The following is a 17,399-nucleotide window of genomic DNA, read 5'->3' as shown; positions in this document are numbered from 1 at the left end:
GGCCTTGCAGTGCCAGGGAGAAGTACCTGTTCTGCTGATGTCGTGAGGCGAGGTGTGTGGGGCGAAGAAGAGGTTCACGGAGCCACCAGTGACCCTACTGCCAGTTAGGAAGCCCAGCTGTGCAAACTCAGGGGGAACCTGTGCACACTTCCACGGCTAGCACCAAGCTGGGATGACGACCTTCCACATAGTCATTGCCTCCCGCTTCTCCGCGCCGAGGGGAATTGTCCCAAGTGCTAGCAGAGCAGCCTCTGACAGTCAGCGGTTCTGCCACCACTGCTGGGCAGCCCAGATCTGCAGCAAATCCAGTGCCAGCTGGCCAAGAAGATCTAGAAGCGTCTCTTCCTCCTCTGGTGGCTTTACCAACGTGGTCCTGACATAATTGTGTGACTGCAGATATGCTGGCGGCTGCTGATGCTTCCCCAGCGCGGGCACAGAACGCTTGGAAAATAGCACTGGCTGGATCACAGAAAGCAGCTGGATGATGGGATGAAACAAGCATCATGGGACATAAGAACAGCCAGACTGGGTCCATCTAGCCCAGTGTCCTGTCTACTGACAGTGGCCAATGCCGTGTGCCCCAGAGGGAGTGAACAGAACAAGGCATCACCAAGTGACCACCCCCCCCGTCTCCCTTTCCCAGCTTCTGGCAAACAGAGGCTAGGGACAACATCCCTGCCCAGCCTGGCTAATAGCCATTAATGGACCTATCCTCCAGGAATTTATCTAGTTCTTTTTGAACCCTGTTATTGTCTTGGCCTTCACAACTGTCATGGAGTTCCCGGGCGATGCGCTGGAACTGCTCCCTACGAAGCCAGTCAGGACTCTGGTGAAGTCTCTGTGAGCAGACTGTCTCCAGGGCAAGAAGCTCACATGGCTTCATCTCCTGGGTCTGACCTTGTAGCATTCAGCATCCTGCACCCCCACTTCGCAGTCAGACGTGACTCTCAGCCAGCCAGTAAAACAGAGGTTTATTAGATGACAGGAACAGGGTCTAAAACAGAGCTTGTAGGTCCAGAGAACCAGACCCCTCAGCCAGGTCCATTCTGGGGGGTAGTGAGCCAGACACCCACATCTGCACTCACTGCTCGTCCCCAGCCAGCTCCTAAACTGACTCCCTCTCCAGCCCCTCCTCCTCTGGGCTTTGTCCCTTTCCCGGGTCAGGAGGTCACCTGATTCCTTTGTTCTCTTTAGCTATCACCTTGCAAGGGGGAAGGGCCCTGGCCATTAGTTGCCAGGAGACAGGGTGTCAGTCATTTATGTGCACTGGCCCTTTGCTCTGCAACAATCACACCCCCTTATCCCAACACCTAGAGACTTAAGAAATGCATAGGGGAAACTGAGGCACCCCTACAATATTCAGAGGAAACATTAACAACAGTCCCACTTCATTACAACAACATCCTCTGGCAAGGAGTTCCCCAGGCTGACTGCACTGTGTGAAGAAATACTTCCTTTTGTGTGTTGTATTTAAACCTGCTGCCTATGGGAATTATTTAGTTCAACCCCAAGCCCCAGAATTGCCTTCCAGCAGACATCCCACAATACATAGCACCAAAAGATCCCAGAGTGCATACAGCCTTGTGGCAGAGCTGTGCACCAGGGGCTGCCTGCCTAGAGCGCTTGTTTCGAAGCAGCTCTGGGCTGCTTGGCTGCAATGTGATGAAGTGAAAAAGCCTGAATCCCGGGACACCAACGCAGTGTGGACGCGCCACTCGCTTGCCGGAGGTCACAGATCGTTTCATATGGATACTCCAAACCAGCCCGAACGTGCCCTGACTCCTGTGACCTGGAAACTGGCTGCTGCTGTCTCTTTGCTCAGGGAACCAGCAGTGCAAAACACCGGACAAAGGAGCCTGCCTGGACTCCGCCAGCTCCATTTGTTTCCCATCAAATTGGCCCTGCCAGACCCAAACCCTCGGGGAGCACTCCAAAGCCGGGATGTCCCGTTTCCTTTCTCCTGCCTCCAGCTAGGGCTGTGCTGGTAATGTCCCCCTGCCACAGGGAACAAGCCGAAGGGGATGACTCACTCCCAGGTACACTGGGGCTTTGAACTCCCGCCACGCCTGCCTGGGACCCTGTCTCCTTTCTGTGTGTTATCAGCGGATTGGAAACTCTTAGCTCATTGACCTCGATCTAGCTTATCCCACTTCACCTATTGCCTGGTTGGCGCAGGAAAAAACTGGGTAGGTGCCTCTGAATGGTTTTCAAAAGGCTATAGCGGAACTGGAAAAGTGTCAGACAAAGGCAATATAGATGGTCGAGGGCATGGAATGACTTCTGCACAAGGCGAGACTATAAAGATTAGGACTGGTCATTTTAGAAAAGAGACAACTAAGTGTGGAAAAAGCCAGTAGAGCAGGATTCTTTACCCTTTCCCGCAATACAAAAATGAGGGGTCACCTGATGAAATGAACAGGCGGCAGATTTCGTGCTGACAAGAGGCAGAACTTCTTCACACAACATGCAATTAACCCATGGAACTCATTGCTGTGGGATGTTGTGAAGGCCAAAAGTATAACTGGGTTTTTAAAGGAATTAAATAAGTTCCTGGAGGATAGATTCTGCAACAGCTATTGGCCAAGGTGGTCAGGGAACAACCCCAGGCTCAGGGTGACCCTAAACCTCTCACTGCCAGAGGCTGGGAGGAGAAGATAGGATGAATCACTCAATAACTGCCCTGTTCTGTGCACCCCCCTGCAGCTCTGATACTGGCCAGGGTCAGAGGCAGGATACTGGGCTAGATGGCCCATTGGGCTGACTCAGTCTGGCGGGTGGCAAGGTTTGTTAGAAGCCCAGGTTCCAGTTCCCGGGTTTCTGGATGACTCTCTGGCGAGCTGGGAGGTTTGACTCCTTCCTGGCCTCTCAGCTGAAAGCCCACATGTCGAGAGGGGAGGAGGGGCTATTTAGGGGGCTGCAAATGCTGTTTGTTTCTCATTCACAATAACTTCACTCAAGCACCAGAGCAAACAGGTGGGAGAAAATCTCTGTTGTTAGGAGTCCAACACCCTGCCCTCTCCAGCGAAGGGCTGAAAGGTGCCAGGAGGCGGCTCGGGGGGCCTCCAAGGGAGACCTCTGGCAAATGGGCACCAGCTTCAGCAGCTGCATCTCGCTCAGGGGAAAAACGAGCCAGCAAGAAGCAAACCACAAAATGAACAAGACCCCAGTTTTCATGTTGCCTCTTCACAGCTCTGTAAGTCCCCGTGTCCTGGGGGCGCTGGCACTTTGGGCGAGCCTTCGGCATGAGCAGTGTTTCTGCAGTAGAGTTGTGCCTAGGGGCTCTGGCTGAGATCTGGGCCCCAGGCGCTGGGTGCTGCACAGACCCCGATGGGTGTGTGTGTGTCAGAGACCCACGCTGTGCAGATCCTTGATGAGAGCCAGTCCCTGCCCCAGAGAGCCCAGTCTACATACACTCCCCTTTCCCCTGTGCCATTCGCTGTCCAGTAGAGACCCCAGCAATTTGTGTCCCTCTATTGAAGGGTGGGGAAGACCCAGTTGGAGTCCCGCCCCTGCCCCCTGCACTCTATTCCCACAGGCAGGCTCAGTAGCTTAGACCAGGAATGGCCCTTGCAAATTCCACACGTGCCAGGCCCTGCTGAGCCGGCTAGAGACCAGGGGTGGCTCCAGGCCCCAGCATGCCAAACGCGTGCTTGGGGTGGCATGCCGTGGGGGGTGCTCCGCCAGTCGCTGGGAGGGTGGCAGGTAGGCAGCCTTCGGCGGCATGCCTGCGGAGGGTCTGCTGGTCCCGTGGCTTCAGCAAAGCCTGCGGGAGGTCCACCGGAGCTGCTGGACCCGCGACCTGCAGAGCCCCCCCCGCGGAGTGCTGCCGTGCTTGGGGCCACGAAATGTCTAGAGCCGCCCCTGCCGGAGACGGGCTGGCTTGGCTGGGCTTGTTTACTTTGGGAGCCATCCTGCCTCCTTCTCGGGACAGGGGAGCAAAGGGGCTCAGTACAGAGATCCAGTCACAACCAGGGCACCCCCCCAGCTCAAACACTAGCAAGGAGCAGCAGTGAGCATGTGTGCATGGGCACCCAGGTGTGCACGCACCTGGGGAGGGGCGGTGTGAATCGGGGAGTGAGCAGGGCCTGATGCTGGTCTCACACTCACCGGGGTAAATCAGGAGTTCTGGGGTTCACACCAGGGTCCGAGCAGGATCAGACCCACTGTATCTATTGGGGGGTGGCTTGGATCCAACTGCTTCAGGGTCATTGGCAGCAAGTGGAGCCTAGCTGGGGCTGCGGGGCAGGGGGAGGCTGTTAGGCTGCATCCTCCCTTCCCCTGGCCCTCCCCACGCCACAGGAAGGAATTAAACTGCTGCAGCTGCGTGGGAAGCTGCATCCCGCCCCCATGCTGCTCCCCACGGGCTGGGCCCATCCTGTGGGCTGAGGCTGCTGCCAGCAAGTGGCATTGGAGCAGTGGGGGGCGGGGGGTGTGCTGAAAGCCACTGAACCCTGTATGTGATGGAAGCCACTCTGAGCCAGGGGGTACTGCCGCCTCCCCAGCACCCCTAGTTCCATAGAATATAGAATCAGAGAATCTCAGGGTTGGAAGGGACCTCAGGGGGGATCTAGTCCAACCCCCTGCTCAAAGCAGGGCCAACTCCAGCTAAATCATCCCAGCCAGGGCTTTGTCAAGCCTGACCTTAAAAACCTCTAAGGAAGGAGATTCCACCACCTCCCTAGGGAACCCATTCCAGTGCTTTACCACCCTCCTAGTGAAAAAGTTTTCCTAATATCCAACCTAAACCTCCCCCACTGCAACTTGAGACCATTGCTCCTTGTTCTGACATCAGGTACCACTGAGAACAGTCTGGATCCATCCTCTTTGGAGCCCCCTTTCAGGTAGTTGAAAGCAGCTATCAAATCCCCCCTCATTCTTCTCTTCTGCAGACTAAACAAGCCCAGTTCCCTCAGCCTCTCCTCATAGGTCATGTGCTCCAGCCCCCCCCAATCATTTTTGTTGCCCTCTGCTGGACTTTTTCCAATTTTTCCACATCCTTCTTGTAGTGTGGGGCCCAAAACTGGACGCAGTACTCCAGATGAGGCCTCACCAATGCCGAATAGAGGGGAATGATCACATCCCTCGATCTGCTGGCCATGCTCCTACTAATGCAGCCCAATATGCCATTAGCCTTCTTGGCAACAAGGGCACACTGCTGACTCATATTCAGCTTCTCGTCCACTGTAACCCCCAGGTCCTTTTCTGCAGAACTGCTGCCTAGCCAGTTGGTCCCGACTGTAGCAGTGCATGGGATTCTTCCTTCCTAAGTGCAGGACTCTACACTTGTCCTTGTTGAAGCTGGCTGCCAAAGTCCCGTGTGAGTTGGGCTGGCCGGCAGGCGGGCGCTGGCACGCACCTGGCTGTCAAAACCTGTGGCTCAGGAAAGCTGAGTGGAACATTTTAGCCTGAAGGGTGCAACGCTGAAACTCTCGGGGCTGTTAAATCCAACCTGCAGAGGCTCTGCTGATCTTTGTGTTGGGAGGGGTTGTTTGGCCCAGGGTTCTTGAGTCTCGGGGTGGGGAGGAGGAAATGAACGAGAAATGACAGGGAGGGAGGGGTTGAGAAATTCAGGGTTTCATGTGGGAAAAGGCTATTTGGATGGTGTTATAGGCCAGGAGAACATTTAATGGGCTGGTTCCGTCTGTGTGAAACACAAACAAATGGCCAAACCTCGAACGTTGCTACACAAGGGCATTGTTGCCCTCCAACCAGCTCCAATGCTCAGCTTGGTCCAGTCAGCTCTCATGCTTCAGGGCTTGATGGGTTGCTGCAGGGGTCAGGAAGGCCCCATCTCTCATAGGGCCGGGAGTGGAGATGGGGGGCTTTCACTTCCTGCCCAGACCTCATGGTGTAATGCTGCAGGATGGGGTCCTGGGAGGAGATGCACTCACTGGCGGGAGGGGACATTGCTTGCAGTTGCACAAGTCTATGGCATCCTTCCACTATTACAGGGCAAGGGCACAGACAAAAAAGGTTGAACGTGAGATCAGGGTGGCAGAACAGAGGCAGGAGAATCTGTGTGGAGCCCATCCCCCTGCATCCAGCCTAAGGAAAGCACTGCCTGTCTGCTGTCATTGAATGAGGACCGCAGGCTCCCTCACACTGAGCCTGCCATAGCTTCCCTAGCTGTGAGCTTGGGCTGCTAACTCGGCCCCTCTTTGGGGCATGCAGGAGATGGGGTGCTGATGTTTGCAAAGAGCCGGGGGGTGGGGGGTCGATCCTGAGCAGCGGGGTCAGTATCCTCAGCCCCAGGTCACGGGGGAGGAAGTTGGGGTGCAGACCAGGGTGGGTTGGAGGGCCGCATGCCTCATTGCGCTCCAGGGAGTGGTGTGAGCTCGGGTTCCTTGCAGTGAGGGGGGGGGAGACACATTCAGAGTGCGCTGCTCAAATCCCTCACTCGGGTCACGTGATGCTGGTTCTGCACCCCAATTGGATGATCTTCACTTTGCAAATGACATCGGCTTCTACCCAAAGCCAACTTCCTTCATCTCTGTGGGGCTGGGGAACTGGGGCGGCCTGAGCAGTGTCGTTGTGCCGAGGCATCCTGGCTTCCAAGGCCTGCAGCGATCAGCTGGCCTGACCCCTGTGTAGCACGGGCCTGCAAGTGTCCCCGAACGACACCTAGAGCCGAGCTGTTAGAAAAACAGTCAGACTCGGTTTAGAGAATCCAGCTAGATCTTGGGTAAATGATTCCAGAGGCTGATCACCCTCTGTTAAAACGTTGGCCTTGTCTCCATTAACCCTCCACCCCTAATGCTCCCCCAGAGCTATGAATAACGGGGCCCAAACAGGAGACCCAGAGATTGTCAAGTTGTGACCCTAGCTTTGCTCAAGGTCACCCACTGTGCAAGGACAGAGCCAGCCGAGGACTCAAGAGGAAGAGGGAGAAGTTAAACACTAACTTGGGGGCAGACTGCCAGGGAGAGATTTGCAGCTGCTGAGACTGAGAGTGTGGGGCAGGGAGAGGCTGGGCTGGGGCAGGGAGGGTGAAGTTGGTCCATACGCCCAGCTCCTTATTCAGGACTCCCAGTGGCTCATTCAAAGGTCAAAATTATCTGGAAAATATCAAGGTCAGTTTCAGTCATTAGTAACATCACCAACTTACCAGGCTCGAAAGTGATCAGAATTGAAACACTTGGTTAGGGATTTATTTATTACTTAACTAAGCAAATAAGGAACTAGGCTGTAGCTGTCCCGCGTCACCCACGTGACATGGCCCTCTGGCTGCCAGGCCAGTCTCAAGGAGCTGGGACCAGGTTCTCCCAAAGCTTTGTTGTGGGGCATTGGGCTGGCTGGCCTCCAGCTGGAATATGGCATTTGAATAAGGAGCTGGTGTTTGGCTGGCTAGGATGAACTCGGTCAACCCAGGAGACACGGCTCAGACACCGGTTTGCTGTAGCTGAGACAAGGAATGCCCTGCCATGACATTGATTTGGTGCCCCCAGCACGCAGACACTCCTTAGCAGGGCAGACGGAGCCCAGAGGTCCGGAGGGGGAAGGTGTGGATCCTATGGTGAGTGCTGTGTGTGTTTGTGGCAGGGTTGTGTGGCAGGGCCCCTGAACGGGCCTGGTGACACAGGTCTGGGTGTGTCTCACAGAGGGCATGGAGCCAAACAAGCATTGAAAGTCTCGATGTGGCCCCCGGTTTGCTGGGCGGGGGTGAGCAGTGAGTCAATGGCCAGGTGCAGAGGAGTGGCAACTTGGGTGGGTTTCGGTGGGAGTTTAGAGAGGCAGCCTGGCACCTGTTCTAGCTCCGGTTCTCCCCCACTGTCAGATGCGCAGGATGAAGGAAGAAGTGCTGCGACTTGCCTGGGGAGTGTTTTCCTTTTGGCTGGAAGACAGACCAGCTTTCCAGTCTCTGAACTGCAAGCTGCTGGCCAGACTGGAGGAGAAAAGACACGGACTGGAAGCAACACTGTGCCGCATGGGGGAAAATGAAGCTTTCTTGGCTGACCAGCTTTGGAAATCACAAGGGGAAGGATTGTCAGTAAGGGAATTGCAGGGAATACAAACCAACGAAGCCGACACGCGATTTGTGACGAAGAGGGGCGTAACGATGCTAACTTTGGCGGGACACTACTGAGAGTATCAATTCAGGATAAATTGCTTAGGGCAGGGCAGTTACGGCCCAAGGCTGGGGTTCCTTTACTAGCTGAGGCAAACCAAACCAGCCAAACAGAGAGGACTTTGGTCTCACCCCCCTGGCGAACCGCAAGTCACACAAGCAATTCCCTTAGACACTCCAGTTTCCTGGTATCACCACCAGAGCCACTTGTGATGGGGGTGAATGGTTATGAAAACCAATGCCCCAGTAAAAGAAAAAAAGGTTCTTCTGATCCCAAAGGACCAAGGCCCAGACCCAGGTCAATATACAAATCAGATCTTACCCACAAATCACGCTGTTCCCAGTCCTTTAGAATCTAAAATCTAAAGGTTTATTCATAAAAGGAAAAAGATAGAGATGAGAGCTAGAATTGGTTAAATGGAATCAATTACATACAGGAATGGCAAAGTTCTTAGTTCAGGCTTGTAGCAGTGATAGAATAAACTGCAGATTCAAATCAAGTCTCTGGAACATCCCCTGCTGGGATGGGTCATCAGTCCTTTGTGTAGAGCTCCAGTTTGTAGCAAAGTTCCTCCAGAAGTCAGAAGCAGGATTGAAGACAAAATGGAGAAGTTTTCAAGGCCTTTTATATTCTCTGCCCATGGAAGGACACCTCTTTGTTCATACTGTGGAAAATCACATAAGCAAGATGGAGCTTGCAGTCACATGTCCATGCATGAGTCCAGGCCGACGTCATTGTTTACATGTTAGTTTGAACGTTCCCAGGAAAGCTCAGATGTGGACTGGCGTCTCCCAAAGTCCATTGTCCATTAAGTGTTTCTTGATTGGGCACTTACTGAGAATAGCCCCTTCTCAGGAAGCTGCCCAAATGCTTCACCGAGGCTACTTAGAATCAAAATACATTGAGATACAAGTACAGAGTCAATATTCATAACTTCAACTACAAAAATGACACACCCATACAGACATCACAGTCATAACCAGCAAATCATCACCTCTTTATAGACACCTCACATGACAACCTTTGTACAATATTGCCTCAAATATAGAACAGTGGTTGCAACAATGATCAGTACGGTTACAGTTTATGTCAATAAGAAAGCCAGGAGCCAAGAAACCTGGCTAGTAGTATCAAAACAATTTCAGAGACCCAGCTAGTCAACTAGAGAAGAACCTGTCTCGGGAGGCATGGAAAAGAAAGCTACAGGGGGTGTACCTCTGGGTGTCCTTGCCAGATGAAACAAGCAGCAACCAAGATAGGTTCTTCACCCATCCTAAGAATGCAAAACCTCATAATTGGAAATGCCATATTAAGATGAGCGACCAGAGAATTCAGCGAGGGACACAAGGACAATGGGAAGATGTGCTGTCTCCCTGGAGTGAGGCTAGCAGATGTAACCACAGGATTAGACAGGATTATGAAGTCGGCTGGTAAAACTCCACTGATGATGATACTCATCGGAACCAATGACACAGCATCACATGGAGCCACGCAGAATATAGAAGACCTCAAGTACCTCGGTAGGGAGAGGAAAAAAGGGAAAGTCCAAGTGATCTTTTCAGAGCTCCTATTGGTCCAATGAATGAGACGGGAGACAACACTGCAGATGAACTGTTGGCTGCGTGACTGGTGCGAGGCTCAAGGTTCTGGTTTTGTGGAGCACTGGGTCCCATTCCGGTAGGAGATGGGGGCTGTACAAATGGGATGGCCGGCATCTCTCAGGCTGAGGGGCTACCCTGCTTGGTTGGAGATCAGCTGGAGCAGCTAGAAGGGCATTAAAGAACCAGTGCCAGGGGAGAGTGCTAAGGAGGCAAACAAGGTACAAACTCAAGGTGTTATCAGCAAATTGAGCTGCTGTGGCAAAGAGCCTGAAGAGAAGATATTTTTCAGTTGTGTGTCTACCAATGCCAGGAGTCTGGGTCACCAGTAAGAGGGATTAGAAATTCTTATTTATGAGGGGGAAAAGTATACAACTGGCATTCCTGCACCGTGGTGGGACCTTCTCATGACTGGTTATAACCCGTTTAGGAGGAGCAGAGTGCGTGTGTCTGGGGGAGCACTCTAAAGTAAAGACGCCATTACCTGTTTCACAGTTATTGGTCACTCAGAACCACAGATCTTGAATGCATGTGACTCTGTGCTAACTAACAGAGCCCAGAGTGGGGCCCTGGTGGGCGCCTGTTTCAGGCCATCGAATCAAATGGAGAACAGGATGAATTCTTGCTTAAGCAATATCTGTAGGTGCTGATGGAAAGGTTGCAGTTATGGAGGAATTTGGTAGACATGTGGCAGAGGTCTCATGTAGCCATCAATAAAACATCATTCCAGTTACTAAAAATGATAATGATCATTTTCTAACACAGAAGGTGTTGCACCCAACACGAGGTAACTCTATTTCAGTTCTCATTATGACAGATGAAGACGAAATAATCCCTGGACATGGTGTTGGTAGGGTTGATGTCATCATAGCCTGCTCCTGCATCAGGCATTTGTCTAACCTGTTCTTAAAAACCTCCAACGACAGGTGTCCACCCTCTCCTTTGGGAACCCTGTTCCAGAGCTAAGCTAGCCTTAGCATTAGAAAGTTTTTCCTAATATCCAACCTAAATTTCCCTTGCTGCCGATTATTCTGATTACTTCTTGTCCGAACGTCAGTGGACATGGAGAACAACTGATCACTGTCCTCTTCACAGGTCCCCTCCCCCCATTGTCTTCTCTCAAGAGTAAACGTGCTCAGTGTTTTAAACCTTTCCTTGTATGGCAGATTTTCTAAACCCTTTGTCATTTTTCTTACTCTGCTCTGGCTTGTCCCTTTTTTAAAGTGTGGAGCCCAAAACTGGACGCAGTAGTCCAGCTAAGGCCGCCCCAGTGCCAGCTAGAGCGGCACCATGACCTCCTGTGTCCTACATACAACACTCCTGTTAATACACCCTGAAATTATAGTACCTTTTCTCATCTCTGCATCACATTGGTGGCTCATATTCGATTTGTGATCCACTATGAACCCCAAATCCTTTCCTGCTTTACTATGGCCTACTCAGTTATTTCCTGTACTGTATTTGTGCTTTTGATTTTTACTTCTTAAACGTACTTGTCCTTATTACTTTTAATCTTGTTGGTTTCAGACCAATTCTCCAGTTTGTTATGCTCATTTTGGATTCTCATCCCATCCTCTGAAGTGCTTGCAACCCCTCTCACCGTGGTGTCATCTGCAAATTTCATAAGCACATTCTCCACTCCATGATCCAAGTCATTAATTAAGTGGACAAGCAATTGAACGTGAGCTCCCAGTGTGATGCTGTGCCAAAAAAGGCTAATGTGATCCTGGGATGTATAAAAAGATGTAATGAGTAGCAAGGACGTGATTGTCCCTTTGTCTATGGCATTGGTGAGACCGATACTAGAACACAGATGCTCCTCGGGCTACGTAAACCCGACTTACACAAATCTGGACTTACGGAAAAAGTTCCATAAGCTTTTTTTTTGCATAATTGTTGGGTATATGTTCCCGACATACGCAAAATTCAACTTACGCAAGGTGTTTTAGCACAGAACACCATGCATAAGTCGGGGAGTGTCTGTACTTCATCCCGTTCTAGGGTCCACATTCAAAAAAGAATGTTGAAAAATCAGAGTGGGCACAGAAGAGAGCTGCCAAAAAGGGCTGGAAAAAACACCTGACAGTGATAGACTTAACAAGCTCAACCTGTTTAGCGAATCGGAAAGAAGATTGAGACGGGACTTGACGATGGTATAGTCCGACCTTCGTAGGGACAAAGCAATGAGTACTCAAAGGGCTCTTTAACCTAGCAGATAATGGCAGAACAAGAACCTGGCTGGAAGATGAAGCCAGGCATGTGCCCATGAGAAATAAGGCCCCTGTTTTTAACAGTGTGGGTGATTAGCTGCTGGAACAAGCCACACGGTGAGTGACAGATTCACCCTCTCTTGCTGTCTTCAAGCCAAGAATGGATGCCATTCTAAAAGGTATATTTTAGTCAAACAGAAGTTGGCACTGGGCTCAGCACAGGAGTGACTGGATGAAGTTCGATGGTGATAAACAGGAGCTCCGACCAGCCGAGCTGACAGTCCCCTCTGGCCCGAAAAGCTCTGAATCTATTAAGCACTGTTATTGGGCCTTCTGCGCACTCCCCACGAGCAGAGTTTTCCTTCCATGTGGAAGTTTGGGGCAGTTGTTGGTTGTGTCAGGATTAGATACACAAACCTTCTTAGGGAGAGGCAGACAGCGCCAGATTAGGCAGCAGTTCTGTGCAGAAATGTATGAAGGAATTCCTGTCTGTGCAAAGCAGGGTCTCTGTAGGGTGATCAGACAGCAAATGTGAAAAATCGGGACGGGGTGTGGGGTAATAGGAGCCTATATAAGAAAAAGACCCAAAAATCAGGACTGTCCCTATAACATCAGGACATTTGGTCACCCTAGGTCTCTGAGCACACAAACCCTCAGGGATGCCGACCTATCGGTGTTGCTCGCGATCAGTACGAACAACAACGCTTGCTCAATCCATTCAAATATTTTCATGTTCATAAATAACTTTGTACCGTTCCACCATCCAGGAGAAATGGATGACATCACCGAGTACACGGCATTTCACTAATGATGAACCTGCTGCTTACTCAGAACACTTGCAGTTAAGTCTGATCATTGAAAATTTAAAAAATGGGACTTTTCGCTCTTTCCACTTGCTTGCTATCGTGCATAGAAATCTTAGCTGGAAAGAGAACAAGACAGACACACTGTGGTGGCTGCATCTCAGAGTAACACCTGACCTCTTTTCAAATGCCATTCATGGACGATTCAGACTAGAATGTAATGCCCCTATTTCCGAAAAATCCTTCTACTGCCCTCTCTGTAGCACGTTTCCGTGCAAGTCGAACAGAGGCTAATGGTTCAAATATTGCTTAGTTCAGCAGAAGTCATCCACATGATTTGCATACGCAGTAGAGTTTATTAAAGTCATGATAGGTACAAGGTTGTTGAGGCAACATACAACACCAGGCTCCATTTTGTGTGTTTCCACAAAGGTGCTCAGCGTACGGGCTGGCCAAGGAAGGAAGGGATCTCCATTCCACCAGCGACTTTGGGAATTAGGAAGGAGAGGAAGTGGAGCAATTCTAGCCACTGCTGGCGTTCTCCAATTCCATTAAAGTCTATCAAGCCATATTGCTGCTGTACAAAAGACCCAACAAAAATCATAACTCTTTTTTTTATATTGCTGTAACACAACTTTTGATAAATGTGGCCATTTTCCCTGTGCTTATTTGACTGAATGCTCAACCAAAGTTCCTATAAACGTCTTCATTCGTAATATTTACATGCATATTGTATATGTTTCCTAAAAATAAAACCACAACATAAGATGTGGGGGAAATGTCAGACCAGAGAGAAAATGTCACCTCTGGGAGTGACGTATCTTCATCTCTTTGTAACAAAATAGCGGTGGCAGGGACGTGTCACTTGGGGTGACCCGAGATTTATTTTGTTACGTACAGCCAGTCAAACCCCAGCTCCTTATTGGATTATTTAATTAATAAATAAACAGTCATTTAAAGGTTTGTCACATTCAGTCATCAGGCTGATGAACTTTCCATCAAATTCCTGTTACACTGATATATTGTCCAATAATATTGGCATTTGACTAAGTTGCTGGGAATAAAGAACCAGCTTCAGCTTGGTGAGGAGGGGGAGGGAAGTGAAGAGGCAGCCTCCCCGCGGGCTGGGCCTGGCAGCCAGTGCCCATCTGAATGCAGGGTGCAGCTGGTGCGCAGACCAGAGGTTGGCTCTTCCTAGGAGCGTGCATGGTCAGGAACACGACTAACGGGCATCCATGTGTGCCGAGATCCCGCCGTGCTAGGGGTCAGGGGCTCCCCTGTGCTATTGGCAGGGTGGGGGGTGAGAGGCAGGGTCTGGGCAGGCAGCAGGTGGAAGCATGGGGGGATGAGACAGGATCTCACTCTGTGCGTGAGGGGAAGGAGGTCGTGTCTGTGGATGGAGCAGGGTGTCCAGGGGGATAGGGAGTAGAGTATGTGTGGGGCATGTCTCTGAGGGGGAGATGTAGGTCTGGGGGCAGTGTGCATGTGGGGGGGCAGTTCTCTGGAGGGCAGGGGGTGGGGAGCAGGGCAGGTCTCTGGGGTCGGAGTGTATGTGTGGGGCACGTCTCTGAGGGGGAGATGTAGGTCTGGGGGCAGTGTGTGTATGTGTTGGGCAGTTCTCTGGAGGGCAGGGGGTGGGGTGGGGAGCAGGGCAGGTCTCTGGGGTCAGAGTGTATGTGTGGGGCATGTCTCTGAGGGGGAGATGTAGGTCTGGGGGCAGTGTGTGTGTGCGGGGGGGGCAGTTCTCTGGAGGGGGGTGGGGAGCAGGGCAGGTCTCTGGGGTCACAGTGTATGTGTGGGGCAGGTCTCTGATGGGGAGATGCAGGTCTGGGGGCAGTGGGGAGCAGGGCAGGTCTCTGGGGTCGGAGTGTATGTGTGGGGCATGTCTCTGAGGGGGAGATGCAGGTCTGGGGGCAGTGTGTGTACATGGGGGGCAGTTCTCTGGAGGGGGGGTGGGGAGCAGGGCAGGTCTCTGGGGTTGCAGTGTATGTGTGGGGCATGTCTCTGATGGGGAGATGCAGGTCTGGGGGCAGTGTGTGTGTGGGGGGCAGTGGGGAGCAGGGCAGGTCTCTGGGGTCGCAGTGTATGTGTGGGGCAGGTCTCTGAGGGGGAGATGCAGGTCTGGGGGCAGTGTGTGTGTGTGGGGGGGCAGTGGGGAGCAGGGCAGGTCTCTGGGGTCGCAGTGTATGTGTGGGGCAGGTCTCTGCTGGGGAGATGCAGGTCTGGGGGCAGTGTGTGTGCGTGGGGAGCAGGGCAGGTCTCTGGGGTCGCAGTGTATGTGTGGGGCAGGTCTCTGCTGGGGAGATGCAGGTCTGGGGGCAGTGTGTGTGCGTGGGGAGCAGGGCAGGTCTCTGGGGTCGCAGTGTATGTGTGGGGCAGGTCTCTGCTGGGGAGATGCAGGTCTGGGGGCAGTGTGTGTGTGTGGGGGGGGGGGCAGTGGGGAGCAGGGCAGGTCTCTGGGGTCGCAGTGTATGTGGGGGGCAGGTCTCTGCTGGGGAGATGCAGGTCTGGGGGCAGTGTGTGTGTGTGGGGGGGGCAGTGGGGAGCAGGGCAGGTCTCTGGGGTCGCAGTGTATGTGTGGGGCAGGTCTCTGAGGGGGAGATGCAGGTCTGGGGGCAGTGTGTGTGTGTGGGGGGGCAGTGGGGAGCAGGGCAGGTCTCTGGGGTCGCAGTGTATGTGTGGGGCAGGTCTCTGCTGGGGAGATGCAGGTCTGGGGGCAGTGTGTGTGCGTGGGGAGCAGGGCAGGTCTCTGGGGTCGCAGTGTATGTGTGGGGCAGGTCTCTGCTGGGGAGATGCAGGTCTGGGGGCAGTGTGTGTGCGTGGGGAGCAGGGCAGGTCTCTGGGGTCGCAGTGTATGTGTGGGGCAGGTCTCTGCTGGGGAGATGCAGGTCTGGGGGCAGTGTGTGTGTGTGTGGGGGGGGGCAGTGGGGAGCAGGGCAGGTCTCTGGGGTCGCAGTGTATGTGGGGGGCAGGTCTCTGCTGGGGAGATGCAGGTCTGGGGGCAGTGTGTGTGTGTGGGGGGGGCAGTGGGGAGCAGGGCAGGTCTCTGGGGTCGCAGTGTATGTGTGGGGCAGGTCTCTGAGGGGGAGATGTAGGTCTGGGGGCAGTGTGTGTGTGCGGGGGGGGCAGTTCTCTGGAGGGGGGGTGGGGAGCAGGGCAGGTCTCTGGGGTCGCAGTGTATGTGTGGGGCAGGTCTCTGATGGGGAGATGCAGGTTTATGTGGGGCAGGATCTCGCCGCGGGCAGAGCCGAAGTTCGCGCGGGCTCGGGCGGGGCAGGAGCCGCGCTAAGCCCGGCCCCCGGCACCCAGCGCTCCCCTGCCTCGCTCCGAGCCCGCGCCGCCGGACCCTGCCGGGGTAAGCGCCCCCGGGCCGGGAGAGCCTGCCCCACCCCCGCCCGGGAATCCGGCCCCCGCCCATTAAACTACCGGGAGGGGGCGCTCCCTGCTGCAGCCCCCCAGCCCCTACTCCCCTCCCAGAGCCGGGAGAGAACCCAGGAGTCCTGGCACCCAGCCCCCCACCCTAACCCCCACTCCTCTCCTCCAACTAGGATCAGAACCCAGGAGTCCTGGCACCCAGCCCCCCACCCTAACCCACTAGAATCCCCCTCCCCCCAACTGGGAACAGAACCCAGGAATCCTGGCACCCAGCCCCCGCCCTGACCCACTAGACCCCCCCTCCTCTCCCTGGGGTGGGAACAGAACCCAGGAGTCCTGGCTCCCAGCCCCCCACTAGACCCCCCCTCCCCTTCCCGAGGTGGGAAGAGAACCCAGGAGTCCTGGCTCCCAGCCCCCCACCGTAACCCACTAGACCCTCCCTCCTCTTCCCGAGGTGGGAACAGAACCCAGGAGTCCTGGCTCCCAGCCCACCCTTGCTCTGACCCACTAGACCCCCCTCCCTGAGGTGGGAACAGAACCCAGGAGTCCTGGCACCCAGCCCCCTCAGCCCCCCTCCACTCTAACCTGCTACACCCTATTCCACTGCCAGAGCTAGGAACCAAACCCAGGCATCTGGACTCCCAGTCCCGAATTCCTGCCATCCCCCGAAGGACCAAGGGGGGTGGTGGGGTGGATCTGGCTGCACAGTCCTTGCTCAGGCTGGCCAACCTGCCCTCTGATCTGATGGAGCAGTGGGAGCTGTGTACCCAGCTGGGAAAGGGGGCTCCCTTCCTGGGTTCCCCACCAGTGAGCTGTGACCCTCCCCTGCCTGCGGGTACCGCACTGGCCTACAGCGCGCCTCCCGCTCTAGGGGCTAGCGCTGCCCTTCAGAACAGGGCCCCTGCCCCTCGCCTTGGGGATGACCCTCCTGGGGTGCCCACCCCAGCATTTGGAGCGGCCGGGCAGCGAGAAAACTCTGGGCAACTTGGATCAGGTTCTGGGGAGATTCCCACGGGCAGATCCTGGCTGCAGCAACCTGGAACGTGTCCTAGGCCGCTGGTGGGCAGGGAGTGTGTACCTGGGGGTCACCCTATTCCCTTAGGGCACTGGGGCTCTCCCATTATTCCGGGGGTGGGGGCTGCTTCTAGCGCATGGGAAGGGGGGCAGAGAGAAGGCACTGGCCTGGGAGGGCTGCCCCAGATGTCACCCCCTAGGGGGCGGAGTTAATTGGGCCCAGCCTGGAGCCAGGTGTTTCCAAATTAACCCGTTGGTGGCTACTGCACTGTATTTCCCCAGGAGTAGGGTCCTATCAAATTCACTGTACATTTTGGTCCATTTCACGGTAAT

At 53.9% G+C, this 17,399-nt stretch overlaps 1 protein-coding gene across 2 annotated transcripts in view; it reads left to right on the top strand.

Annotated features, from left to right (window-relative positions):
• The first annotated feature begins 7,474 nt into the window (after positions 1 to 7,474).
• LOC127053404 (prominin-1-A-like) overlaps positions 7,475 to 17,399 on the top strand; it is a 45,887-nt gene continuing 35,962 nt past the window's right edge. Inside the window, exon 1 of one of the 2 annotated variants that reach the window (XM_050958019.1) lies at positions 7,475 to 7,513. The gene's annotated coding sequence lies outside the window, so the exon portion shown is untranslated. Of the gene's footprint in view, positions 7,514 to 16,015; positions 16,033 to 17,399 lie in introns of those variants that run through there. The other variant, XM_050958018.1, reaches the window with a different exon arrangement.

Source organism: Gopherus flavomarginatus, chromosome 6, assembly GCF_025201925.1.
Source record: "Gopherus flavomarginatus isolate rGopFla2 chromosome 6, rGopFla2.mat.asm, whole genome shotgun sequence".
Taxonomy (NCBI): domain Eukaryota; kingdom Metazoa; phylum Chordata; order Testudines; family Testudinidae; genus Gopherus; species Gopherus flavomarginatus.
The sequence above is the reverse complement of the archived record's forward strand: the minus strand, read 5'-3'. Positions and strand labels throughout refer to the sequence as shown.